Genomic DNA, 27,524 nt, shown 5'->3' with positions numbered 1-27,524 from the left:
CTGCTGAGCTTATATCCCACATGTTAACATATCCTTCATTTGATTTGACTATTGCAACCCTCATTCCATCAGTCCTCATTCCATCAATGATTAGTCACTTGGTGGCTGTAGGCCACTAATTAAGACACAATGGAATAAAACAAGAAGCTTAATAGCCACAGGTAGTGAAAGCAACCAAGATTCAGCCACATGACTGAATGTTTACTCAGTTTGCATTAAGCTGTTCATTATTAATATTTTTGCTGTCCAAAATATGTAATTGCAGTACTAAATGTATCTACACAAAGCCAAAAAAATCAATACAACACCATAAAATTGTTGGGAAAGAGGAATTAATGAATTAGATGCATAAAGTTCACATTAATATTCTATTATCTGAAAATAATCAATACCAAAGAAGAATTTTGGTTTACAATATATAGGTGAAAAGTTGCTACACTTTGTTGTTCTACAGAAGACATCTCCCCAAAGAGCTTGAATGAGAAAAAATCCCAAGCAGCTGTCCACATTTTGGCAAATTGTCTGAAAAAGGTTGAAACCTTTTTTAGTTTCATTTGAAAAGATTTTGCATCCCCTGTGTTTACTTTGAGGTTGAGACTCAAAGTTCAGAATAAAAAGGTAACCTAAACACTGGACTGAAAATATTTATTCATTTCAGGTCAAAACACAGTGGATTTTACTCAGTCTTCTCATTCATGTTTGTTGAAATTATTCTTCAAGATCTAGCAAATGCCATAACTTTCTACAAAACAAATGTCACTCAATTGCTAGAGAGACTTGTTTAATGAGTAGCTGCATTAAATTAACTTTGGAGAATGTCCCAAGCATGTAATTTTCATTCATTCAAAAAACTCTAGCATCACACTCTGAAAAACTATCGTGAAATTAGTTTTTCCAGTAATTCTGAAAATCAGAGACACAAAGATTATAAATTCAGCCTTGTCAACACTGTTACTGTTGGAGTACAGTACATCCCGTTTTAAACACAGTGAGATATCTTGTTGCAACAAATTATATTTTATTTTGCCCCTTCACATGTTGCAAATAACTCTCCATCTTTCACGAGGGCACAGCAGTAAGGAGTTGCATATTTCTGTTGAATTCCTTCCCTGTGCAGACCAAAACCCATCACTTTTCTGGTATCCCCTCTTCACCTCCCCATTTCAGCAAGGCTGCCAGATCCATAGTTCATTCCAAGTGGAAGAAAACAAGTGCCTGCTGTTGGAGATGACAGTCACTGCTGTCTGGTCCATTATCACATCACAAAGTGTGATTTCCTCAGGATGGCAGGAAAAAGCCAATCATTGGGAGAGCTGATTTATTTCCATTGCTTTAGACAGCTGATGTAAGAAACGAGTCTTTCTTATGTAAGAGCAGCTCTGGACAGTAAAGTAACACAGTAAAATTAATTTATATAACAAATTTCACTCAAATCTCAACACAAAGAACCATTTAAAAATTGGAAGACTGCAAACCAAGTGAATTGTGCTTGATAATAGATTTTTAAATAAGGATGCATTTGTGTTTTGAAATAAGATGTAGATGTGTTTGGTGATATGGACTTGGCAGTGCTGGGTTAATGGTTGGACTCAATAATCTTAGAGGTTTTTCCAATCTAAACAATTCTATGATATCACGACTTTTTTCTTTGCATTGTACACTTACAGGATGGTAATGGCATATTAATACATTTCCTATTATTTGTTTAAAAATATTAGTAATGAAACAAAAGGCAGTTTTTATCACTTCTATTTCTTCCTTCCTATCCCCTACCCTGCGTGTTGGTCACAGTATTAAGAAGCAAAAGATTTGTTTAACTTAATTAGTTCTTCATATATCTCAGCTGTTATCACCCAGTTATCCCCCAGCTACTTTCAAATCAATTGTTAAGAAACCATCCTTCCCAGACAGCAAAGATTTTTAATTTTATTAAGGAAGTTTCACCAGATGTGTATATAAGAGCACATAGGGAATTTTATTGAAAATTTACACTGTGTTACATGATACAGCCTTTTGGAAAGATATTCTCTCTTAAAATTCTCATTATGCAGAACTGCATCATTGTGTACAAAGAACATTGATGACATAGGAGAGTTGTTGTGGCAATTTAATGTGGGGTTTAGTTTCATTTTTTTCTTTTTAGGACTCCTTTTAGTACATTTTCTTTTAACAAGTGTTAATATACTAGGCTTTCAGCAAAACAAACTAGAGAGGATTTTTTTTTTATGGGACTACTAAAGACTTTTTTTCTCATTTAAGAAGTGACATATTTTAGTCAGTTAAATTTATCACCAATCTGTTACAAAACAGTTGTCATCCGTGATGTCAAGCCAGAGGTTGAGTGAACACATGAGAATTGTATGTGAGAAGTTTCCTTCAAAGAACTGTTCATCAAATTTAGCATTTTCTTCCTTGGATTTATGAGGACTCTGAACCTTGCTTTCACTGGACTATATCTGAAATTTCCATTGAGTTCCCTGGCTGCAGGGGTGGGGCCTCAGTGTGTTAGGTTAGACAGCTGAATTTCACAGACTGTTGCTTCACATGCTTGAGGACTACTGTGAGATTTAAACCTCCTTCATTTTCCCGTTGGATTCCCGTGAAATCTTTTGCAATTCTAACAGGGAACACATTCCACCCACAATATTTTGATCATTTGTGAGTATTTCAGCAAAGATGTCTTCACGATGTCCGGTAGGGCAATAAAGACCACAAATAATGGTCTCCATTTCTTGAAACATGTAGTATTTATTTTCTGATTATCCCTTTTTTTCTTTTTGACTATACATCTTAAAAAGAGCTTTTGCTTATTGCAGGGAAATAACACAGTGTTCACCAAGTTCTGTATCTCTTGATATCTGCACACTTATTTATGTACCTCTGTTCAGGCTCAAGGACATTTTCTCACCATGTTCAAATGCTTTTCTGGTGGCTGATTACATTGGCATTTTCCTATTCCATTGCTGGCAGGGTTTCAGTGTTATGTTTTTGCAAGGATAAGTGAAGTGTCAATGAATTAAATGAAAAGGAACACAAGAAATTAATTGTTCAGCTTTGGCCTTGTGGTCACCCAGTTAAGCATTAAGATGCAAATATTGTCTAGAATATTACAGAATAGCTGAACTGAAGTGATGCAAACCACTCTTGCAGTTTGTCAGGTACAGCACTGAATTATTTTTATCTTCTGTTTCTAATTTGGCAGCAGTTCTACATTTCTTTTATGGTAACCTATATCATGAATACAAGACAAAAAGAAGGTATAGAAATGAGTTGGAAGAACCTGTAAAGTTAAATTCTCTTGCAATGTTAGAATGATCTTTTAGACTAAATCAAATTACCAAGCCATAATTCTTTCCTGTGATCTCTGGTTGAATTAAATCTGAATTTTCACAGCCAAAAGTGTGTTGTATAAGACCACAACCTAACAATTCCTCAGTAATGTTACCAGTCACTGAAGTGGGACCAGCACACCTGTAGTTTCCAGCATCGTCCTTTCTGCCCTGCTTGAAAATTTGGACAACATTTGTCGGCTTCCAGACAACTTGGCCCTTTCCAGATTCCCAAAACTGTTGAAAAATCATTGAGAGAGGCCTCACAATGACATCAGCCAACATTCTGAATCTCGGATGAATTAAACCCTGATGTTCTGCAGTATTGTTCATTTCATCAGGGTTGAAAAATTAATTCATTGCAGGTTTTTTTTACTTCTCTGATTACTTTTTTTTTTTTGGACTGATTTGAAAATTATCTGCTAACTCAAGATTTAATTGGACATGACATAGAGCAACAACTAGGAAAGATGCCCTTGTGCAGTTCTGGACCTCCCAATTTAAGCAGGATGTGAAGGTCCTTGAGCATCTCCAGAGGGCAGCAAGGCTGGGTCAATGATCCAGGCCTGTCAGTGTTTAAGAGGCATTTGGACAATACTCTTAACAACGTGCTTTGTTGGTCAGCCCCAAATTGGTCAGGCAGTTGAACTTGATGTTTGCTGCAGGTCCTTTCCAACCAAAATAGTCTGTTCTATTCTCTTCTAATGACATTTTTAATTCGCTCAGGAAAATTTTGAGTTTCTGTATTTTGATCAAAATTTCAGAATCTGGAAATATAGAGCAGCCTTTCTTTATTTAGGTTGATTCTCTTGCTAAAAATTAGTTTGGTTTTGTGAGGTTTAGTATTTTTACTCTTTATAATCTCATTTAATGTGTTTGTTATTAACACTGAAGACTCCTTTCAAGGGCTCTTCTTGAGAAGAGATTCGGAGCATCCAAATGATGCATCTGATTTTAGGCAAGTAGATCATTATCTTTTTCCTTTTGAAGCATGATTGACAAAGAGTCAGCAGCCTGGATCAAGCACTAAACTCATATAATAGTCAACCCATCTATATTCAGACAAATCCTATGGGTTTTCAAGCACTTTTGAAGGGGATATGGAAATCATTACATTAGGAAAGTGGTAGTTTTTGCTGCTACTCTCACTCTGGATGTATGCTTTAATAGCAATTCTCTGCAACTTTTTGGATTGTTTAAATCCTAGAGGAAAAGGCTGTTTACATTTCTTTTTCCAAGATGAAGATGGACAAATGATAATGTGCTTTGGTGGTTTTAGCCATAGCTACTGAAGATTCAGGTCTGTATGGGATGACTAAAACTACTGAACTAAAATTACATAAATAAAAGAAAATGGAAATTACTTTGCAGAGAAATTAAATCCAGAGCCAGAATATACCCAAGGCCAAGGGGATGATATAAATATGTATTGATATTTCACAACATAAATAATAACAGAAAAGTAGTAATATACTGTTCTTTTAAAGTACATGAAAAAGCTGGTTTCCATGAAAACACTCCTGTTTTGTTTTGCTTTGGTTTGAGGGTTTTTTTTTATCAAGAATGTGCATAGCTAGGTGAGTTGCAATTCTTGTGAGAGAAATAAGACAATTATGGCTTGGAAAGGGTTGGCAGACAGGAAAACATTGATTATCTGCTCAGTGGTTGACAGTCGCTGGGTTTGATATTCACAGTGATTTCAGCAGCCCCCTGGTTTTGGTAATCCCAACACTGACCATAACAATAAGCAGTGACATATAAATGTGTCCAGGTAGTGATGAAAGATCTGTCCAGCCTTTTTTGTTCAGACAGTTTTGGATTTTTATACAAGGTTTTATCTGTTTGATTGTTACTGCAAGTTGGATCTACCGTCCACACTGCATTTGTGTGTACACCAAATAATGCCACAGATTGAATTTGTACTAATCTAACCATTGTATTTAAGGACTGCACCAGTACTTATGGTTTTCTTTATTCCCTTCTTTCTCATCCATTCCTAATATCAACATGGGTATCTGCTGCCTCAGTGCAAAGTGAATTTTCTGCAGTGAAGCTCTTGGGTTTGACCTGTTGATAGCTGTCTGCACATACCAGCATCGCCTCTTATATAATTGCTCCAATTATTGGCATTGTCTTTGAAAAGGAATGTGTTTTTATTTTCAAATATGAGCTATTTTATGGAGCTATTTTAGCATAAGCAAGATTTCTTGCTTAAAAAAAAATAAAAAGTTGGGAAAATATGTGAATGCTAGATAAAGAAATTAAAAATATGAGATCATGCAAGCATTTAAAATTAAGTCAAATTAACCCAGAGTGAGTCTGTATCGAAGACTGCATAAGGGAATGTCATTAATTTTCACATTTGTAAGATGTTCTCCATTATTTTCCTTTTTTTTAAAGGATACTGTCATTTATTCAAATATGAAGAGCCTTACTTTATGGGTTTAGTTCCCTAAGAAGAGTGTTTATGCCTTTGTCAATATAAAAATTAAAACACAGTAGTAGTTCTAAAAAGCTCCAGGGATTAGCAAATATATGGATCTCTCAGCTCCAAGGCCACAACTGTCCCTGGATGCTACAAACATCACCTGAAAGCCACCCAAACACTTCTTGTCAGAACAGCAGCGTTTGCTCAGGGCAACTGAAGAGTGACAAAGTTGTTCATGCTTTTCCACATTGAACTACCTTTTTTTTTTTCTCCTGTTGCAATCTGTGGTTGTTTTCAGTGGTTCATTTTACAATACTGGTCACTAGGGAGATGATCTATGGAGAACCTGAAAGAGCATAAATTCAGTGGCAAGAGGAAATAATTTGCTGGGAACTTGATGCAGCAGTAATTATAAGTATTTGCATTACAACTGAAGCTGAGATATGATGCCTGACCCACACGCTTTTGTAGCAAGATTAATGCTGGGAAAAGCTACAAAGGTGAGATAATACAGACACGAGATTTAAGAGAAAAAATACCTCGTATGTGTCATGGGAAAAGAGGAAATTTTCATCAGGGATTTGAAAAATGCATAATGCTTGCCTTGTATCAGAAATGGTTGTGCTGTATCCATTTATCCTTCTTCTCATTTTCCAGTAGGCCTTGCCAGCCCAAGATATCACAAATAGTCCTAAGCAGCCCCCACAGCTCCCCCAGGTAAACACCCCTGAGTGGGTGGTGCCCAGAGCCACTACAGAAGATAAAGTTTGATTCCTCATGAAAAGCCAAGCCCCTGGGCAGTATTATAAGGAGCTCATCTAAATGTAATAAGGTCACTGTGATGGTCAAATTGCTCAGGCTACAATTTTAAGCCAACGATTTGAAGTCCGTCCTCAAGAACCTCAAAAGTGTCATTAATTTCCTTCAGCCTGTGATGTTTTCTTCCAGGATGAATGAAATGGAATATAAATGCAACCTGGGGCTACTTTGGCTGCTTTGCTAACAGTTTTTAACCACAACTGATGGCAGCCTAGACCATGTTACCCCATGTAGTCTCTTTGCAACTATAAATTCTTCCCAAGGCAGGATCTGGGGTGACAATTTCAGGCCACAATCACTGCTTAATCCATTCATTCCTTAAGCAAAAAACTTTTAAGTCAGGCCTTGTGAATAGTTTCAGACAGATACATGCTCAAGAAAATCTTGACAATTAGCAAGCTTCAAATGCCACACACTAAGTAAGAAGGGCCAGTTTTAGCCTGGACATGTTTGTATCTCTCAAATGACTTCCCATTATCCCTTGTGAGTCAGTATTACCTACAAAGTAATTTAACTTCCTGCCTTGTCTTCCCAGTTGATAAAAAAATAATCTCTCGCTCTGAGACACCTAACGGATGATCTGCTGAAATACATGCCTAAATAATTATCTGTCTAGGAGACTCTGTTATATGGTGAGTCATCATTCACTGTCACTGTAAAGGGCTTGTTCTAATTTTGAGACCCTCATTAGATTTAAAATATCAAACAAAGTATATGCCTCTGACAGCTCGTCCACCAGAATTGCAGCAGGAATTCTGTAAAGCAAGGAGAAAACAAAAAGTGTCCTGAGCCCACAAATCTAGAATATACAACGTTTTCAGCACAGAGGGAAGTCAGAGTTCAAGGTACAGAACATCTGAGGTCAACCCTCTTGGAGGAATTTTCTCTCACTAATTGTCTGTAAGGAGAAGGGAAAAAATGTTGAGAAAAGCAAAGATGCAAAATATTGTACTCCAGTGCAAACTTCAACAGTACCTTCAGGGAGGGAACAGAATGTAAGTTACTAGATATAAAAAGCAATAGTTTTTCCTTTTTATTATTGTTGTGGAAGAGAAGGCAGGTTTGGGATTACAAGGGCTCTTATAGGATACTTTATTGGTTCCTATGCAGACTAGCATGGAAGAAAAAAGGTGGAAAATAATCTAACAAGAATGTTGAGTGATTTCCAGCTTCCACAGATGGTTGAAGTCAGGTTCTCATATTCTTTCTGCTAATTTTTGGTATTTCATTTCTTTTGTAAGACACAAATGTAGAAGGCTAGAATTAAAAGAAATATTTCCTGCCAGAAGCTAAAACAGAGCACAGTGTGACATTGGACTCCAGAAGTCAAAGTCGGAGCAGGGTGGGAGGAAGCAAACTACAAAGTCTTGAGGAATTGGAATCACCATAGAAAAAACCCTGTTCTTTGTGCCTAATCTCAGTCATTAGGGAGCAATGCTTGGTTAGTAGGATTTGCTTAAACCATCAGAACAGTTCTTTGAAAGAAAATTTGACTTTTGACTCAAAAAACCATTGAACTTGAAATGGATACTGAAAAGCTTTCAGAGCAAAAACCTCAGTCTGTGGAGGAGAATAGTTTTATCTTAGTAGACTTAGACAAGTCAGGGCTTTTCCTCAGAATATTAGGGAGCAATGCAGAGGAAGTTTAGGGTACAACTGAAGATGTTAAGGATATTAAAATGTGTGGGTTACCTGCTTATACAGCAATTGTGAAAAAGGAATTGTGTCAGCATAGTTCTGAAAGTCAGTTTATACTAAATATATGTGTGATCTGAATAACCCAGTTTATAGTTGTGCTGCTGTTCTCATTGACTGGATTAGCTGATTGCACAGAGCCTTAGGTGGGTACAGCCCTTGCAGCTGCTCTGTCAGCAGTGGAAGTGTCACAGTGTGCAGGGGGTTGGTTGTTCTTGACCTCTTGGCGTCTCCCCCCACCCCAGTCCTCATCCCATCCCTCCCAGACCCTCTGCAAGCCCCTGTCCTGGAACTCCCATTCCAGAAACCCTCCCAGCCCCTCAATAACACCCTGTGTTGGCCATCAGGTCCTTATCACTGGGCCCCCCATGTCCCTCTTAGTATGTCCTGTTGAGCTGCTCTGCCCTGGGGATGCTGCTGGGGCTCAGGGCTTGCTTCCCACCCTAAAGGCCACAGGCTGTACCAGGAGTGACACTGCATCATCATTTTTTTTGGTTTTTTATAAGATGTCTGCTCTATAGTGGCTGATCTTCTGTGTCAATTGTCCCAGGTGTAGCACTAAATACTTCATTATATTTTATATGTATACACACATGTATATTATATATACCTATTATATAATAAAGCAGTCAGGATTAGATTTCAACAGGATCCTTTTTCTCCTTGTTACAAAAATTAGGCTTACAATTATCAATTAATATGGTCCATCACAGAATGTGTTATTGCTTTAAAAAACACTGCTGTAGTGATGGTTTTAAGTTTGTCTTGTGTAGTATTTGATTCAATGGGCATATGATGCCACCAGTGTCTTTGAGTCATTTTATGACATTTCTTTTGCTGGGCTCTGTAGAGACTTCTGTAATATCTTATATTAAAAAAATAATTCCTAAAATATTTTTCTTACAGCCCAGATGAATGTGACATCCAGCTACCTCTGACTGTTATTAAACTGTGCAAGTTGCCAGCTCTGCTGAAAGTTTTGTGAAATTTCAGCAACTTCTGAGTCAGCCTGTAACATTCGTGGGTTTATGTGGAAATTGTGCCCAATCAACAATGAATGTGAATGCACAGCTTTGGGCAAAATGTGGATATGTAAATGTATCTGCATCGACACTGAAGAAAAATGTCCCCTTTAGTTCCCTTATAAGGTGAGTTTTATACAGCTGAAATATAGAGCTATGAAAACGATGAGAAATTACATTTTCTTTGCATAAATTAAGAATGAAGATAAATATTTTTCTGCATTCTACAGCTGGATTAATTTTCTCCTGTTATAGTTCATCAGCACTCAGTCCTGCCTAGCACCGCAGTGGCAAACACAGTGCCATCTCGTGGGCAAAGACCTGTACTCGTAATAAAACATGGAGTTTTCTCCACTGGCTGGAAGTAAATCTCTCACAGTGTACAAATGTGACCCAGGATAGCAAGCTGCATGCACAACCATTGGTGGGGTTTGACCCTTCTTCCCTCCTGATACACAGCAACAACCCTACTGGGGCTGTACTAGAGGGCAAGTGGAATCAAAACAAATATTTCCCCAGAGCATATTATTTTGAATTATGTTGGTGGTAATATGTAATAGGTATTCACTTGGTTGGTTTATTAATAGAGGACAATTTCCCGTAGTGGAAAATGTACCATTTTTATCACGGTATGTTAATTATAATATTTTGCATGCCAGTAAAGATCAGTCACAACTTATATTTAGAGAGAGTCTGAGCGCTTAAGAACCTTCCTATAGCTTATGTTTTAATCCAGTTTTGGAACAGAGAAAAATATCAGTAATGCCTGCCTATTAATAGCTGATAACAAATTTGAGGAATGTTTCCGTGCAATCTGTCCATAAATTAGTTTTGTATAAAAAAAAGAGATGAATTGCCATTCCATAACATTCAGTACACTCTATCTGTAGTATTACAAACTCACACAAACTCTGAATGCTGGCCAGCTCCAGTAAATGGCTAAACCATAAACTGAAATCTCATCTTCTGCTCACATTTTGTGTGTGGTTGTACCATTATCAGTCTCATATTGGTTCCATGGCAGACCACAGAATCAGAGAATCACGGAACAGTTTAGGTTGGAAGCGACCTTTAAAGCTTATCCAGTCCAACCCTCCTGCAATAAGCATGGACATCTTCAAGGAGATCAGGTTGCTCAGAGCCCCTGGAATATTTCCAGGGATGGAGCATCTACCCTCTCTCTGGGAAACCTGCTCCAGTGTTTCACCACCCTCATAAAACCTTTCTTCCTTTTATCAGTCTAACTCTACACTCTTTTATTTTAAAATCATTACCCCTTGTTCTATCTCTTAAATAACAGCACAGGATACAGAGCTTATACTGGCTCTGAGATTCTGGGTTCCTGCTGGCTCTGGAAAGACAGGCAACACCTGATCAGGCATAAAACTAAAGTGGCAGGTATGGTTAGTGCATGTGTGCTTAGTGCCTGTGTGGTCAGCATGAGGTTTAGTCCAAGGGAAATGTCCTGAATCAACTTGAACCAGCAAGGGAAGGTAAACACTTTGCAAAGCAGGACTAGTGCTTTGCATAGCAGGACTAGTGCTTTGCATGCCATGGCTGCAGTGTTTCTCATCTGATCCTTGAAGCTCTGAGGTTGTACCATCAGACCACGGCCAAAGGAGTGTCTTAATTTGTCATTTCACATACAGAGATATTCTGGGAACTGCTTTAAGCATCACGTTTTCCTGTCACTCACTTCTGTCCCTTTGGATCAGTTGTGCTGATACAACTTTTTAGCCTTGTGTGTCAAAGCAGACTGGGGGAGAGATCCAGGCTAAAAATCCTGATCACTCTATGTGTACCTGTATGTGTGTACATGTGTGTACACACTTCCATGCAAATGCTCCAGCCCTGGAGTAGGGAGGAATCTTCCCCTTTTGCAGTCTGCTGGCCCAGCTATTGCATCTCACTGCACTCCGAGATGCCAAACAGACCCAATGAATTCACCTGGCCTTCCTTTGGCTTAAACTGTTGCTGGGTGAAGGACAAACAGACTGGCCTGTGAGAAATAAGGGCACTGCAGTTTAGTCATGGAAATTCTCAGGTTCCTAATGAAACTTTTAGCAAATTAATCTCACTACAAAACAAATTGCAGTGTAAACAAAGCAGAGTAGCCTAGCTTACTAAACTGATGCAGGTGGTTTGCTCCTAATTCAGAAGGATGTCAGGTGAAAACTGAAGTACTGTGCAGCTTTATGTTGGATGACTTCTCCATGACTTTATGCTGTAAAACACTCAGCTGATTCACTGAGGACAGAAACATTGCACTCACCCAGAGCCAGACCAGCTCTTCTCTTGACTAGTGGCAAGGGTAGCCCTGCCAGTCTGCTCATGGGGAGTGTTACCTTTACTCACACAGGGAAGGTGGAATGATTTTTGTGTCACCCTATTCTACAGTAAAAAAAAGGGGTTGGATTCAAGTAAACCTACAAAACCCAAAATCTCTGTACCAGGTCTCCGAGATCTTTCGAGGGTCAATGTCCAGCTCACAACAGGCACTGAGGGGCCAAGGACTGGTTGATTTAGGTTGGAGAACCAGCCAGTTCCTTCTTAAAAACTGACCTCAGCAAAGCCTGCCTTCCCCTGCTGTTCATGGCCAGTCCCAAGGAGCTGCTCAGTTGGTAGCTGGCTTGAGAGGTGGCCCTTCATCCTCCTCCCCAGGCCTGCTCACCTTTCAGCTCTGGAGTCCAAGCTAAGGCTCCACAGTTTCTAGCTCAGTCCCTGGACTGGGCTGTTATTTATCTGCCAAAAGGTCCCTGCAATTTAAAGTCAATTGGCTGCAGGACCATCAATCTGCAACACAAGTGTGTTGTTTTCTGTCCCAGAGCCCAATTCTTGACTGAGGACACTCTGCAAGATCTGAGCAAATTGAAGATAAGTAGGTTCTTATCAGATGGATCCACAGAAAGTTACCAAACACTGAATAATATCTAAAGGCTCTAGACTTGAAAAATAGGCTGTGGATAATTGTGTTCAGGAATGAAAAATTACAGATAAAGTAAGTTGCAAATAGTTGCTTCTCTCCCTTCTAATTAATAGGAGGAGTTTCTACTTGCATTTACATCATGTGTGCTGCATTCTTTCAGATGATCACTAAAGTGTTTTTGCTGAAAGCCAAATTTTGGTCGACAGATATCCTTAAATCAAACAAGGAACTCTTCAAACAGGTCCATATAGTGCTACAGATAGCACTTTAGCAGCTTTCTGGTACCTCCAGACCTGCTAACAAGTGATTCTGTATAAGGGATAATATGAGTTGTTCCTTGGTGTATTTCAGAAATTGAGTATATAAAAAAATGGTAGAAAAGTTTGTGGGACCTCCTAGACATATGCTGTGTCTAGTCTCACTGATGCAGTTCTGTGAAAAGCAGTGAAGCAGACAAGATCTGTCAACAATTATTCATCAAATGCCTGATTTGTTAAATATTGCATACAGATTGCCTGCTGAATAATAAGAAGCAAATTCTGGAACTTGCTTCAGCGTAATTCAGAGCTCCTCCCAATCAGATATTAACATCTGGACTTTCAAGTATGTTAGACCAAGCTATTATTTTAATTTCATTGCCGTCTTCTTACAAGTTCCTATCTAATTAACAATTATGATGCTCTTTGAAGAGCTCTCAGGTTTTTTACCCCACAGAGCAGCTTAGAAGCAGTGCTAGCTGTCTTAGCAGATCAGTCATTTGTTTTGATAACTCGGGTGATTAATACACTGAAATGCAACTAGCTTATTCCAGATTCAGAATCATTGAAAAATAATGCATAATAAAAGCTCTTTAGAAAACACTGATGCTTTGAGCATTCCTCAGTTTGCCAGCTCTAGTAGAAGAAACAATGGAAATAGCCAAGAAATATTCTTCCATTGTGAAATTACAGAAGAAAAACCCTTTTCACCAATGAATAAATTCCCTTTTCTTGATGAAACAAAGTATAGGTTTAGTCCAGCTGCTATTCCATCAGAGAAAGTAAAAGCAGAGATTGTAACAGTAGATGGTGCATATTCCTTCCTGGGAATTAATGCATGAGTTAAATAGACAAAAATCCAAATCATTGAAGATGCATTTTCAACAGAGGCGCTTTTAAGAGTAAAAATCTTACTAAAGCATTTTGGGGCAGAGGTTGATGCCCTTAAATACTTTTCATATATCTATACAGGCAGCTTAACCTGTTCTTAAACTCTAAACAAGGTTTTAAGATAGATCTGTGATGCTCTCTGACTCACTCAGTGTTTGAGCCCAACTGCCCATGAGTGCTGGCATTGTTGTTCAAGGCCAGAGTAATGGTCCTGCAGGAATTGTGGAGCAGGTACTGCTGTGAAAAGGCCTGGGATCCCAAATAGGGGTGGCTGCAGAAAGCAGATTTACTCATGTAATTGTGACATGAGCACGTTCACTTTCTGAGTCTGATCTGAAACTTGTGATTGGAATCTGGAATTGTGAAACAGTTCGTGTCCCAAATTCACAACTTCACTTCCAGAGATTTTCCAGACCTCCAGCTCCATTTTCTGAACAAGGCAGGGAATAATGCACTAGGCCAATGATAGTCAAACCTGGAGCAGCTCTGAGGGTTCTTCCAGTGGAAAGGACAGCTCTTGGCATTCACTTCAGCTGACTCCCAGCACAATTCCTCCATTTCTCAGAGGTAACAGGATAAAGTACTTGCAGATAATGCTCTTCCCTGGCCCTTGGCAGCATGGGATGTTCTGTTCCATTTTCCCAGGCAATGAGAAGGTGCTTACAAATAGCCCAGCTTTGCATTACTTGAATCTTGATCTGCAGTAGTATTGCAGACTCCAATTTTAACAAAGAGATTTTTGTTTATCAAACTGGTTCTTGTACGTATAGGTTCTCCCTTCTCTTAAACAACCCTATAAGCAAAAAAAACCAAAAACCCTCAAACCAGAAACAAAACAACAAGAAGACTTAAAAAGGATTGAAAGTGGAGCTAGAAGGGAGATGGGAAATGGGTTGCTAATGTTAAGTCCTACTGTCAGGAGGAGTTTAAGGCAGAGTAGGACACAATCCTGGGCCATGAATCTGCGTGAGCAGATTCACCAATGGTGAGCAAACTCAGCCCTCTGGAAGCAGAGGTAGAGCTTTTGTTGTCTTAGATCTAAGAGTGCAGGTTGGGTTCTTCTGCTGTGGTGTTCCAGTGTCAGGTTAAGGGATTCAGCAGATGTAAAACTGGAGCAGCTCTGCCCGTACCAGGAGCACAATGTGCTTCCTCTCCCCATCACCTCCTACCCACCTGGATGCCTTGCACAGGGACTAAATGCCACAGAGGTGCTGGCTCTGTGCACTGGCAATGCACATCCACTTGCTCATCACCTAATTCGGGTCTCAGGGCAGTCTCAGGGCCATCCCTGTGTGGTGACATGCAGACACCTACTGTGTTCTGCAGATAAGTGCAACACTTCTGAGAATTTTCCAGACTGTAATACTGTTTCACAGGTACAAGGGCAGGGTGATTTCTGCAGTGTGAAAAACAGCATTTTTAAGCAGCCATTAAGCAAACAATAACTCACCAAACAAATCACTGCTTGCCCTTCCTCAAACCCTGATTTTGCTACCATCCACGGCAGTGAAAATAATTATGTCAAAGGATGCATAACTAGTCCTTGTGTATATCAACACATACATAAATATTCTGCTGTGCATCCAAATAGATCTCTGGCAGCTTCACTGGGGCTCTGTAATTGTCTTTGATTAACCTAGACATAATGATAGGAAGCTGCAAGATCGTAATGGAGATGAGAATTCTGCTTAACAAATGGCCTTATCAGGTGCTAGTCTGTATATCCACATTTGCTGGCTCACTCCTGAGAAACACAGGCTGGAGAGAACAGGGGAGAGTTGTTGAAATAAAATCATAGGACATGTAAGCTCAGAGCACTTCAGAGATGCAGTGAACCACGGTGTTCTCAAAAGCACAGGTTGTGCTCTCTCACTGCACGTGTGTTCTGATGGTTCTGATTTACAAATTGTTTGGAAAAAGAGAGGATTAAAGTTCCTGATATTTGTCATTTGAAGCTTTCAAGATAGTTCACAAAGAAAAGTGATGTGATTTCTCTAGCCAGACAGACCAGCTTAAAGGCAGATGTAGCAGGAGCTGTGGCTTGAACTGATAGTCAGGAATTTGAGGACTGGAATCCCTGATCATACTATACCAGCACATCCAGTGTTTATGTATACAAATAAGGCAATTAAGGCAAAACCCCCACATACCTAATTCTCATTACCTGAATAAGAGTTCAGTAACTAGAGACACTCGCAGATCAGAGTCTGTTCCAAAGATCATTGCATTAAGTGGGTTCTTGCTCCTGATTATAAAAAATAGGCTCAAACTTTGTTCCTCAGTTTTTCCTTCTGACAAGTGACGGGGTGTTAAAAACTGTGATGATTCATCAGACGTGTTATAAGGAACATTATCAGCTGAGATGAATGTTACATCATGTGTAATATTTATTGTCAGAGCAAGAGGAAATGTTTTCTAAAATTTAAATTTCAGCTATGAACTTTGGCACACTTTCAGATGTTAATGATTTTTTGGGGGATTCCATGCAGAACTGTTGATGTGTTTTCTGAATCTGGTTTGCTTGCGTGTTCCAATTTATATATTTCCGTTTGCTTTCCTAATTCCTTTCAGATACAGAAAGTTTTTAGAATGTATAAAGCTGCAAAAGGTTCCATTTTCCATTTATATGCAGTAGCTCTGTTATGCCTTGGTCTGGAGAAAAGATCTGAGAACCTCCTCTTTAACGTCCTTTTTCATAGAACTGCCCAGTGATACCACTACAATGTAACTGTCCCAGGATAAATATTTTGGGGTAATTTCCTTACTCTGTTCTCCCATACTTCATATCTGACATTTCTGTCTTAGGATTATCAGCTCTGCTTAGCATTAGGTATCATTGAAAATTAGGGGTTTTTTTAAATAACATTTCTTTTAAATATACTTATTTTAATTAAAATGTAAATCATCAGGGAAATACAACAAAGTGATTAAATGTTGGGTAGGGATTTTTCATATGATAGAGATGTCACTTCTTGAAAGAAATCCAGACCTGACAGAAGCTGACAGAATAAAGGCCACAAAATTCAGCTGTTAGCCTTTGTGATGCACTCGGGGAATACTGATTCCCAACTCTGACTACAATAATAATACTGGGTTGGAAAGGTTCAAGAATGTCCACATTCTAACACCTATTCAGTAAATTTCTAGAACTGAAATACTCTTCTTGTATGACTTGGAAAACAAATACATGAACATAAACAAAAACAGAAGATGTTAATGAGAGATGGACTTTGCTACTAAGCACAATGATGCACGTGACTAACTACTTCCTCAAACTGGGTAATAAATAGTCTGACTGAGCATTATTCATTGGTTTGTAGGCTGGCTCCTAAACTGCACTTTTTAATGCCCAACCCTATTTGGGTACAGGTAGAGAAATTCATTAATATGCTGGCAAGCAGTTCCACAAAATTAAATGCTAAACTGAAACCTGAAACTCATTCTCACTGACCTCAGCTGAAGTTTGGAGAATTGTATGCATGTATCCATAGTGGTCCACCAGCTATATATCAGATTTAAAGGGCCAAAGGGATGCAGATAAAGGCCTTTTCAGTTCCTATTATATTTCACTGTGCATCTGTCAAAACTAACAAGATACAACCTGAGGAGGGAAACAGTACTTGAATAACATTTCATGGTGTTAGATAGCTTGTATTTGAACTTGTAGTACAAGCTAATGCTGATTTGCACACGGAAGCAAAGTTTATTTTTGAGAAACAGTCATCACATACTAAAGTAATTTACATACTAAAATAGGAAAGCATCAGATATCCTTATTTTAAACAAAGCTGACTCTGACTTCATTGGCTTCAGCAAAAGATGCATTACATCTTGACTTTGTCCAAAAATTACTGTACAACCTCAATGAAAACCGCAGGACTGCTGTCAACAAAATACAGTTACATCCACCACGATCCCAGAAAGTTTCCTTCAATACTACAATACAGAGAATGATCTCAGAGATGGAGGAAACAGCACAAAAAGAGCATAAGAAAATGGCACGAAGTCAATACAGTGTGTTTTCAGAACAAACTGAAAGGAGGAAAAATGAGATGTCTTAGATCCCTTGGAATCTGTAAACATCAAGAAGACATCACATTTGGGCTAATCTCAAGGAAAAGCAGCCATATAAAGTAAATCTACAGGCTTTCTAAAGTAAATCTGTGGGCTTTCTTGACCTTCTAAAGGATGGAAGATAATAGAAGAATAAGAAGATAAAAGGAAGTCCTCTTTCTCTTTTTGTTAGAAAAGTTGCTTTAAAGTAGGATGGACTTTTTTTTCCTCTCACTTTGTAGGATCTATTTTAAATGACCTATTTAAATGTTCTGCAATTATGGTGCTTTTGTATATTTTCCATGCAGAGCGAACAGAAAGGGAATCCCTTGAAGTCATGGTATTTTCACCAACCAAAGAATAATCTTCTTTTTCTTTCTCTCTGAATTCTTCATACAAGGTGTCTTAAAATAGATAAGACAGGTTCATTACCGTTGTCATAATTGTCAGCTTCTGTCAGTTCCATTAGTGGATAAAGGTGTCTGTGAATATTACTCATGCACTCCTAGCCAGCTTCCCAAACTCTGTACAAGCTTCCTAAAACCATCCCCTCTGCTGCTCTGTCCAGTCACTCCAGCCTGTTGTTCAGCTGTTCAGCATGATCCCTGCTCCAGTCCCTTCCTTGGGACACAGCAGTTTTTTCTTCTTAATCCTCCTTCTCTGCTTCTTGCTTACTTTATTGATATGTTAATATCTGAATATCTTTACTGATATATCAGTCACTTAGATAATAAAATTTATTCCCCCTTATGTTCAGAGCATACTGGCCTCAGATTTGCCCGGCAGGGTATAACTTCATATCTTGGAGAAGACCTGAAATGTTGTATATCAAAAGAGTATTCAGGTTACAGATATTCAGATTAAGCAGAGACATTGTTTTTGATTTCTTTCGTTATACTGAATGTGTCTACAAGCATATCCTCCTCTTGGCTTAAGAGGATTCCAATAATGCTAGAATTTGCCTTTAGACTACAATGTTACCATCGTTCAGGCATCAGTTTAGACTTTTCACATTAATCTGACTTTGATTCTTTCACTATTTAGTAAATATGCATAAATGTTTCTTCTGAAAATGAGATTTCATGGACATGTGGGAAGAAAAGATATTTTTCCTTTTTAAATGTTAGAAGGCCCAAGTGTGAGAAAATAACAGGCTTTGTTCTGGTGAAGCGAGGAAACTCTACAGAATTTTTATTTTCTTCTTTAATTTTCTAAATAAATTTTGATTAAAATTAAATTTACACGACTGTGAAACTGCAATAAACATTGTAAAATGTTTAATATATGCTGTTGCTCCGTGTTTAGTCCAGCTCATTCTCCTCCCGTAACTTGTCCCATCTCTCTCTCACCCCTGTAAGTATCTGGGTACTCACACCACTAATCATACATCAGCTTTAACATTTCTGGAGCACTTTACAAGCCAGTTCAGTTCAATAATTTGGCTGAAAACTAACCTAATCCAGAGAAGAAAAAAGCAGTTATTTCGAGGTTAGTGAGCTGATTCAAGGAGGGTCCAATAAATGCCAGAGATCACATGCGAGTATCACGAGACCCTTCGGCTTGTAATTTAAAAAACTCCAATATTCTGAATAATTATTTTACACACCATAAAAATCTAACTTTAAATTTTAAAAGATTTTTCTTTTAAATGGGTTTTCTCATCTTTTAGATGGGTTTTCTCATCTTCCTTTTGATGGTTCAGCTCCTGTTCCCTGGTGTGTTCATCCAGAGGAGAATGTAGCAGAGCTGCCTCTACATATTGCCGTGCTTACGTCTTTGCTAAGGTGAGGAAGATTTCATTTACCTGCCTTTGGAGTAGTCTGGATTGGCTGCTCAGGCCCTGGAGACAGTTATGTGAGGCAGCCAGATAATGAGAGGACATTGCAACCTTCACCCAGCTCTGAAATCCGTAAAGAGGGTGAGACACCCATCTCAACCACAATCTTTCCAGAGAGAGAAGCTGTGTCAGAGGAGATTTAGGTTGGATACTGGGAAAAGGCTCTTCATGCAGAGGGCATTTGGGCACTGGAACAGGCTCCCCAGGGAAGCAGTCACAGCACCAAGCCTGGCAGAGTTCAAGAAGCATTTGGACAATCCTCTCAGGCACATGGTGGGATTGTTGGGGCTGTCCTGTGCAGGACTTGATGATCCTTGTGGGTCCCTTCTAACATAGGCTATTCTATGACTCTATGATCATTTTGATATGGTGTCAAAATGTTTGCTGTTAAAAGCAAACATCTCTTTTTTTGGTTGTGGGTTCAGCATTCCTTCCCTGGAGCCAGTTTATATCAGATCAGCACAGGTGTTTCATCATTAGGTTAAAAAAATATCACAACTCAGTTACTGAAGTAGCTGCAATTCCTTTCTTGAAAGACCATGCTTCTACATTCCTCTGCAGTAGTCTAGAGGCAATAGGAAAGCTACTGTTGGCCTTCTTTTTTAAAAACAATAACAAAAAAGTCTGTAAGCTCATGAGCCTATGGAGGCTTTAATTGAAATTAATAGAAAATTCAAAAGTAGAGGAAATTAGGGCAGCTGCAAAAGAAGCCCCAGAAGCAAAAGCAGATTAAAGTAGAGCAATGAGCAAACCCATGCAACAACTTAATTTTGCTTCTGATATTTCCCTCTTAGTAACTTTATTCCTTAAATCAAGCAACAAGTCTAAAGCACGTGGTTTCTTCTGTAGAGGCCTATTAATTCTACCACAGTGGTCTGTCAGCTGATGAGCACAGGAACTGCAGTACTTGGGGAGTGACTCTCGTGCTGAGAGACAAGAGTAGCTGGCAAGTTGCTCTGTGCTTATTCCCTGCCCCACATTGTCACAGCTTGAAGCTCTTGGTCCAAGAGACAGCACCAGCGTAAGCTTCAGCAAAAATAGAATTTTTATTTTTCATCTATAGATCGAATGACAATTATTTGATTCTCTTTTATAATATTTTGTAGGAAGCTTCATTCTTGAACCTCCTAAGAAATGAAGGAAAAGACTTTTCTGCTTGTAGGTAGCTTGATGAGGCAGTTATACCATCGACCCTGACACATGTGAGAAGTCCCATTTAGGTCTGTGGAATTCCAGAAGGTGATAAAAAACAGTCTGATGTGTGAGGAAAATATGGAGGAGTGAGGACTTAAATTAGAATATTCTAAATTCATATTCTGTTAATGTCAAGAGACCTCAACCCATCCAGTCCTGACTGGAAGCCTAACAGATTTGGTATTCACAGCAGAAAAGATTTCCCCTGCTCCACTGCTGAAGACAAAGTTATTAGGAGCAAACAAAGACCCAAGTCTTGTAACACAGTACATTTTCTCCCCTTCCTAAAGTACCTTTTTCCTTCCTATCCTCCATCATTTCCAACCACAGTCAAAGTTCTTTAAATTTCCACTGCAGTACATGGGCATAGTTCTTTTATTCAGTTAATAGGCTGTTCGCTCAGGGAGGATGAAGTGTTATTTCATGATTTGGTGTATTCAATAATGTCAGAATTTTCTAGCACAGGATCCTTATTCTAAATATATTTCTCTTCTCAAGAAATCAGTTAGTGAGCAGTTTCCACGAGAGACTTGGGTAGGACAACAGCAGCTGCTTCTAGGCTTAACCTTATACCATAAAACCTTATGGAAAAATATCCCAGAGATGTTCTTCATCCATTATTTTTTCAAATTTTCTTTCTCCTGATTTCACACTTGGTTGTCTCAGGGGGCAAGAGGATAGGCCAAACTTGGCTTTAGCCTCTGCCAGTGAGCTGGAGGGTGAACAACCCTGGGGTAAATGAGCAGAGAGAAAGAAAATAAGTAAAGCACGGGACATTTTGCAATTTAGTGAAATGAAATGCCTACCCACTGTGCTCTGACAGCACAGTGTTATGGAAAGCTGGCAAGCACAGTGTTATGGAGCTGGACATCCCCACAGGCTGAGTTCACAAAGAGAACTGGTCAGAAGACCTGCTACCAGCAGCTGCCCACTTGATCGAACATTCAAGACAACAACTCATTGCAAATGAACAGCAAAAGATGGAACTAAAAATCCCTGGCAATCCCTGCTGAAGGGATGCACACATTCCAGCGTTTTCTCAGGTTTCCTGGGGGCAGGCAATGGGTTACTTGTTGCACATTGAAGAGGGTTCCTGAATGAAATGGAGTAATTTAGGTGGAAATAGCAGAGAGACAGGCAGAGACATATACCTGACAGTTTCTTCCACTTTATTTAGCACAGTGCTCTTTCTCAGTGGGTCTGTCTTCAGTCTACTGCAGACTTGCTCTGTTTGCTCTCACACTGTACCTTTAAAAGGATGTACATGCTGGGGCTCATTGGAGTACATACAGAGTTTTCAAGAATGCTCTTCCTCCCCCTCTTCTGAATGGCAGTCTGGTAAAATACACAGAAGACAGGGCCAGTGGGTGGAGTTATTGACTGGGGTTTTGGTTGCTTTTTTTCTTTCTTCCTCAAAAGGCTATGTCCTTATTAGTTGAAGCTCTATTACAAGAAAGAACTGCACAGTCATTGTACTCTGCTGTGCTGGATGTTGTTTGCTGAGTATGGCAGTTGTTACTGATCTGTCTGGGAGTAGAAACATGCTGTAGACCTGTTAAACACAAATTGTTTATCCACAGAAACCCCAGAAACAGACAGAGCCCATAAAAATCTTTACTTTCGTATTCAAAGAATTGTTAACCAGATTTCCACATGTTCAAACAAAACAGCTTATTCTTTATCTGGGCCAAAACATTAACTTTTGGGCTATTTTTACCATTCTTTGGGAAAAGAAAGGAGTAACATGTAGTGTTTACATAACAACTATAAAATAGAGTCTGATCCAAACGGTTTCCCATTCATTTCTGGAGTCTTTTTATATAAGTTTCTACTCCTGGCAGGAACCTTTCCAAACAGAGCAACCCCAATACATATATGTGCATGCTGCTTCTCTCTCTGGTGTGTTTTTGGTAGCTGGATACACCAGGCTTGCTCACTGGTGGCCAGCACAGATGTTGGCACATGAGCAAGCAAAGCGTGCTCCCGTGCTGCTCATGACAATTGCTATTTCTTGTCTTGGTCTCCTGATTTGAAGAGCCAGGGGTGTGTGGGTCATAGGTATCTTTGGTTAGGAAAAAGAGCAGAAAAGTGCAACTGGGTGTCTGTGGAAAAAGCCTTTAGCATGAGCATGTGTTCATAGGTAACATGAAGGTAGGTGGCTGGCAACTGTATGCAAGACACCTCCTCCCCACCACTCGAGTGCACACATACAGCCTGATTTCAGGTGCTGCATCTTAAATTGTACTTGTAAACGCCCAGGAAGGAGTAGGATGTTTAGCTCCTGCTTCCTGACAGTTCATTTCTCACTCAGAAAATTACTGTGGATGAAAAAAACAAAGCAACTTATTGCAGAGAACTCCCCTCGCCTTCAGCTGAAGTCCTATTTGCATGTGTGTCAAACGGTGGGAGGAAAATGCTCTCCAAGGTTTCCTGCTGTGAGCAGTAGACTCACCATCTCAACTGGCCTCTGCATTTTGATGACTCTGTTACAGGAAGCTTTTTCTCCTGACAGACTTTGAACACACATAAAGCTCAGTCTCAAGTTCCTGCATTGGCCCAGAATTAAACTGGGAGAGGCAGGTGACCAAGAAAGTCTGTGTGTTTAAAGGAGAAATATTATTTAGAAGCTCTCAGAAAAACATGAAAAGAAACAGAGTATAAATAGGCTTCTGAAATCTCTGAGCAGATTGAATGATAAGTGAAAAGTACCTTTCTCTCCCAAGAACTTCCACTTAGATATGGCAATGGCATTATCAACAAGCTAATTGTGCAATTACTGAATGCCACCCTGAGTGTGTCTGCTCGGGTGGGAAGTATTGTATCTCACATTTCTACTTTTTCTTCAAATACTCTGCAGAAAATCCTGTTATGAATCTGTCTGCCTGTTAGCTTTTGCTCTCCTTAAGCTAAGCTGAAGAAGGAAAAATACATGCTGCTGTGGCAAACAACAGACAGGGGAAAAAAATCAAAGGAGATGAATGAGGTTCCATCACAGTAGGAAATTTAGGAAAAGGTTAGAGATGACAATATTGGGTATGGTGTGTAGCCTGAAGTAATCTTGTAAACTTCAGGGAACCAGAGCAGATACTCCAACTTGCCCTGTCTGGCTCTGCTGTCTTCCAATTACTGTCTACCATCAGGCTACACAGAAAATTTCTACTGATAATGATAGAACCTCTAGCTGGATTTCAAAAAAGGGGTACAACCAAGTGATTCGTTAAAACACCCCTTAAAGTGTTTTATTCCTTAAGCACATCATCATCTTGGATCTCAGTCTTGACCTTAAGCTTGTGCTTATGTTATACTTTAAAATTATCCTCAGCCTGTTTTGGATTGTTGTCCTGACATATAAGCCTAAATTTAGTGAGTTTGACATGATGTAATGCTAGGGCAAGTAGCTTAGAAATCACTTAAATAAGATTTGGAGAAGTAGTTATTTTTTGTGACTGCAAATTAGAAATAAAAAATACGACATACTAAAACCCTAATAATGAAATTGTGTTGCATAACTAAGTTTCCTTCTCAGATAAGTTCTACAACACCATAAACATATGCCATTGGCAATAGCCACTTATAATAGAAACAAGAATGATTTGCTTAGAGTGCAATTTCAGTTCTCAAATACATATCCATATCATGGTTTACTTGGTTAAAATATGATATTTTATTATGCTCCCTGCTTGATGTTTGATTCAGTCTTCTTAAGTAGTTGTCTGAATGGTGGTGGGAGTAGTGACCTCTTTGAAACTGTCAATATGCTCTTTCACCTACTAGATAAGCAAGGAATGAGTTTAAGATACCACCTAAGGTAGCTGGTTAAACAAAATAGGTATCTTGATCCTTACACCTGCATTTCTGTGCCTGTCGTTAAAACAGAGCTATAAGCCAGATATCATTCTAAATGAGTTTTATTCTAGACCTTTGCTCTCTAATTAATTGGTTTATTTAAATAGAGTTTGAAAAATTCAGCTTAAACTATATGTAAATCCTTCTAAACCGGGCCCTTTATATACACACATTCCCTTTTATGTGAACAGTACTTTGTTAATGGCTCAACAATTAAGGGAGTTTACATTTTAAAGACTTCAGTTTTTAATTGGCTGAATATTAATCACAGTTCACTTTCAGTTCTGTTGTGATATGCAAATTCTTGATGCCTCAGCTGCATTTGTTTTCAGGTATCAATCTAACCGCATAATGCAAAATAACATTCTGCAATTATTTCAATTAGATGCAGTCAGCCTTTGGAGCAAGCTATTTATTTCATTTCAGTAAATGAAGAAAGCAGTTGCTGTTTTCCATTCCCTGGTGTTTACTGCCCAGAACTAGGACTCACAACTGGTATGTGTGCAGCACATAAACAGTTTTCTAACTGGATCACGTTAGAATTCATGGTAAAGGGCAAGCAATTGAACTCCCCTTGCAAGATTTCATTTGGCTAACTGACTCTTCTGCTTTGGAATTAGATGTCACCTTGTTTGGGGGTATTCATTACCATTTTAAAGTGTATTATGAAAGGTAGACTCAATAAGAGTTCCTAATTAGCAGAATCTGTTCAGCACAAGTGCATAACATTAGAGGATTTTTTCCATCATACTGCAGCTGTTACCTAGGCAGAGAGGAGGAATTCCACCTAACCACAAAGAATAAAATAGACAAATAGCTGCGCTGTCTTAAGAACGGGTCGGGTATGTCTCCTCGCAGCGATTTCGCTCCATAATTGCAATCCCCATTAAATGCAGCAAATGTTACCACCCTGCCCACTCAGTTTCCACCTCTACTTTTGTTTCAAGCGGGGAGGGCGATAGAAAAGGAAGGGGGGGGGGCAGGGGGGAATCCTTTCTTTCTTTCTTTTCTTCTCTCCTTCCCCGCTCCGCTCTCCCATCCGCGGTACCCAGCGGCTTCAGGCGAGGGGCCCGCGATGCCCCGTCCCGGCCGCGCCTCGGGCTGCACTTGTAGCTGCCGCTGCCGCCCATGGCAGCCCCGCGGCCCCGCCGGCCCGGGGGGCTCCTCCCGCCCCGCCGACCCCGCCTGAGCCCCGCGGGGGCGCAGCCCGGCGCCTCCCCGGCAGCGGCACCGGCGGCGCGGCGCCTCCGGGCGTGCGGGAGAGGCTCCGGCGGCGGCGGCGGCGATGCGCCGGGATTGCTCCCCCGGAGCGGCGTCTCCCTGCCCGCCGAAGCAGCGCCCGGGCGCTCGGTGCGTTGCGTGTGTTGTGTGAGTGTGTGTGAGTGTGCGGGTGTGCGTGTGGCGAAGGGGAGGGGGCTCACTGCGTGCAGGGGGTGGGCGAGAGCAGTGCGATGGGAGCGGGCGCCCGTGTGCAGAGGGATCCTCTCCCCGCATGTGTGCGGGGGACCGCGGTGCCGGGGCAGGGCTCAGCCAGGCGGCTGCTGCTGCTGCTGCTGCATGCGACGGAGCCCGCGGGGTACCGCAGCGCAGGGCATCCCCTCGCCCCGCGCGGCCGGGGGTGCTCGCCCCGGCTGCCCCCGCCGCCCGCTGCGGGCGCGGAGCCGCCGGAGCCGAGAGCGAGCGGGGAGAGCGGCGGAGCGCAGCCGAGCGCGGCCGCGGCGACCCCGGGCGCCGAGGTAGGGACGGTGCCGGGCTCTGTCCGCCGGGAGCATCGCCGGGGGCGGCGGGCGCCCCGCCGGGCGTGTGAGTGCGGGCGGGGGTGGGGGCACGGCGGGGCCGCGTGTGCGTTGGCGTTTTAATTTCTTCTAATTGTTACGAAGGCTTTGTTTTCATTCCTGTAATAATTACTGATGCTGTTTTAAAGGGGAATGGGGGGGTTGGGGGAGGTGGCCACATGAGCAGGCGACAGTGGCTTCCTGCCGGAGCCTCTCTGCCATCGCGCTCGCCGCTCTTCGCAGCCGCCCGCCTCCCGGAGCCCTGGCCAGCAGCAGCAGGAGCAGCGCTGCCCTCTCCCATCCTTCCTGGGAGAGCGGAGCGACCGGGATCGGGGCGGCCCGCAGGAGCCGGTGGAGGTGTGGGAGGGACGGGGGGAGCAGGATCTGCGCAGCGGGGCTGGAGAAGGGGGTGTGTGGATGCGCTGCGGGCTGGACTTTGCGAAGGTATCGGGGCGGCGAGGGTGGGGGGGAGATTGGAACGTTTGGCGGCGGGGACCACGGTCGTGCCTTGTAGCGAAGGGAGGGCGGAAGGGATGCGGGGCTTCACCGCCGCGCTGTGCCCGCTCCCGGCCGGCATGTGCGCGCCTGTGTGCGCGCCCGTGTCCCTCCTGCCCTCCCCCGCCGGGAGGCAGAGGGCGACGGGGCGCCCACGACAGAGGGGACCCGGCACCAGCCGAGCCGGTTGCGGCAAAAAATTGCGGTAGTGCCGGCACTGCTGGCCGGGCTCACCGCCCCGCCGCCAGCCCCGCGCAGCGCCCGCAGTGTGCCCGCTCGGCACCGGCCGGGGCCCCGCGGCTGAAGAAGAAGAGGGGACTCGAGCGTGGGCGAGGCAGGGATACGGGAGGACGGCGCCTGGGAGTGGGAGGGAGATGAAGCGGTGGGGCCGCGGGGCCATCGGGCTGCCCCTGGGGGCGCGCTCCCCGCGGCCGGGGTCGGGAGCCTGCGGGCATGAGCAGCGGCTGCTCCGCTGCCCCTTCGTCCTGTGCTCCCCCTTCCCCCCGTGCTCCTGCTCCGCGGCATCCTTGACCCTTCCGTCATCCCTTCCTCTTATCCTTCCTTGCCTCCTCGGAGCTTTCCTTCTCCCTCTTGCCCTTCTGTCCTGCGTTGTTTCCTCATCCCTCCTCTGCCCTCCCTTCCAGGTCCCCCGGCACATCCTCCCCTTGTGTCTCCCTCCAGTCCGGTTCTCCTCCCTCCAGCTGGCTCCTGCTTTCTCCACTTTCATCCTGGCTCCCTCCTGCCAACTCAGTGGCTTCCCACAGCAGGAAATGCAAGGGACAAGTTGGGAAATGGGGGTAATGGGAAGATGGGGGCAGTACAACATATTGATTATTGACCGATTTGTTAAAAAAAAAAAAGCTACCTTCTAACTCAGAGGAAATGCTGTGGCTCCAGTTCTGCATAAAAAATGGCAGCTCAGCTGGTCTGGCTATATGTGAAGGGTTCTTATCAATG

The 27,524-nt window shown here is 41.6% G+C and overlaps 1 protein-coding gene across 8 annotated transcripts in view; it reads left to right on the top strand.

Moving 5' to 3' along the window:
• Nucleotides 1-27,524, top strand: part of SLITRK4 (SLIT and NTRK like family member 4) — a 138,075-nt gene that overhangs the window by 91,140 nt on the left and 19,411 nt on the right. For 4 of the 8 annotated variants that reach the window (XM_027690583.1, XM_027690580.1, XM_027690581.1 and 1 more), the window contains one exon: nt 19,123-19,204. The gene's annotated coding sequence lies outside the window, so the exon portion shown is untranslated. Of the gene's footprint in view, nt 1-19,122; nt 19,205-25,572; nt 25,648-25,986; nt 26,034-26,323; nt 26,517-27,035; nt 27,365-27,524 lie in introns of those variants that run through there. The other 4 variants (XM_027690582.1, XR_003535425.1, XM_027690586.1 and 1 more) reach the window with 4 other exon arrangements.

The sequence above is a fragment of the Neopelma chrysocephalum genome, unplaced genomic scaffold (genome assembly GCF_003984885.1).
Source record: "Neopelma chrysocephalum unplaced genomic scaffold, ASM398488v2 Primary Assembly neopelma1_81, whole genome shotgun sequence".
NCBI lineage: Eukaryota > Metazoa > Chordata > Aves > Passeriformes > Pipridae > Neopelma > Neopelma chrysocephalum.
This window is presented reverse-complemented; position numbering and strand designations above follow the sequence as displayed.